The following is a 1,482-nucleotide window of genomic DNA, read 5'->3' as shown; positions in this document are numbered from 1 at the left end:
TAGAGGCAGTTCTTGTTACCTTTTTCTTGCAGACTCTTCCAGAATCCTAAGGCATATACAAGCATACCCTGTATAAACATTTTCTTTTGCTTCTTATATGGTCTTTTTTTTGGTTCACCCAAAAAGGTTAAATTAAAAAAAGATAATGCATTTGACGAAATGAATAATTTTTATACAACCTGATGAAATGGATTATTCTACTAGATTCAACCAGACATTTAAAAAGTAGTAGCATGTTATTAAATGACTCCCCAAACTAAAAGTGATTTAAGAAACAACGTATATATCCAATATTTACACCAGATGAATTCCAGTGGGAGACTCTCTCTTGTTCCTTTTACTGTTCATGGGATTGTGTCTTTCATCAAGGGAAGTTTCCCTCTTACTCCAGTTTACTATGATCTTTAAACCTTCTCACTGATGCTCATTTATCTCGGTCATTGCTTAAAATACTAAAAATAATTTTTCAAGGTTTTCTAGATGGAGATGGCAAAAGCCATGATTTTTAAAATTAGCCAACAGAAATCAAATGCCTTACTGCTGGCCACGGATGGCCGATCACCGGCAAGAATGAGAGAAGTAGTCTTACACTGTAGGAAGACACTGGCTGAGATTTAAGTGGATTCTGATCTTTCTCTTTAACCATATTAGCATCCAGATCTCAATCAAGTCTAAAATCTCTCAAAAGTCCTATTTCCTTTTTCTTCTAGAAATGAAGGGAAATCACACTTAGAGATTTCCTGCCTAAACATAGTATTTCTCATCTGACACTTTCCAGTGTTTTGTCCATATGTATCTAGTCCTTAAAGTCCCCAATTGATCAGTGTAACAAACTTCCTTTTATCAAGTTAAAATGAAAACGAAGAGCATCAAAAACCAAGTCAAACTAAAATTTACTAGGTGTTATGGCCTGAATATCTGTGTCCCTCTAAAAAGTCCTGTGTTTAAGTCCTAACCTTCAAAGATGATGGTATTTGGAGCTGATGCCTTTGGGGGGTTTAGGTGAGGTCATGAGTGTGGGACCCCCAAGGTGGGATTAGTACCCCTTAAAAGAAGAGCTCTCGTGCTTGCTTTGGCAGCACATATACTAAAATTGGAACGATACAGAGAAGATTAGCATGGCCCCTGCGCAAGGATGACACGCAAATTCGTGAAGCGTTCCATATTTTTCTGTTATGTTTCTTAACAGAATAAATTCTTTAAAAATCCAAAAAAAAAAAAAAAAAAAAGAAGAAGAGCTCTCTTTTAACAGAGAATGCTGCTGTTTAAGCCACTCAGTCTACTGTATTTTGTTAAGGCAATCACAAATTTGTACAAATCAAAAATTTGTATTTTGAAACATCAATAACCTCAAATACGCAGATGAAACCACCCTTATGGCAGAAAGCAACGAGGAACGAAAGTGCCTCTTGATGAAAATGAAAGAGGAAAGGGGAAAAGCTGGTTTAAAACTCAACATTCAAAAAACTAAGATCACAGCAT

At 35.9% G+C, this 1,482-nt stretch overlaps 1 non-coding gene across 1 annotated transcript; it reads left to right on the top strand.

Annotated features, from left to right (window-relative positions):
* Positions 1–1,063: 1,063 nt before the first annotated feature.
* Positions 1,064–1,170, top strand: LOC133049030 (U6 spliceosomal RNA). The gene has a single exon (XR_009691189.1). It is a non-coding gene; the product is annotated as a U6 spliceosomal RNA (small nuclear RNA).
* Positions 1,171–1,482: the final 312 nt, after the last annotated feature.

The sequence above is a fragment of the Dama dama genome, chromosome 29 (genome assembly GCF_033118175.1).
Source record: "Dama dama isolate Ldn47 chromosome 29, ASM3311817v1, whole genome shotgun sequence".
Taxonomy (NCBI): domain Eukaryota; kingdom Metazoa; phylum Chordata; class Mammalia; order Artiodactyla; family Cervidae; genus Dama; species Dama dama.
The sequence above is the reverse complement of the archived record's forward strand: the minus strand, read 5'-3'. Positions and strand labels throughout refer to the sequence as shown.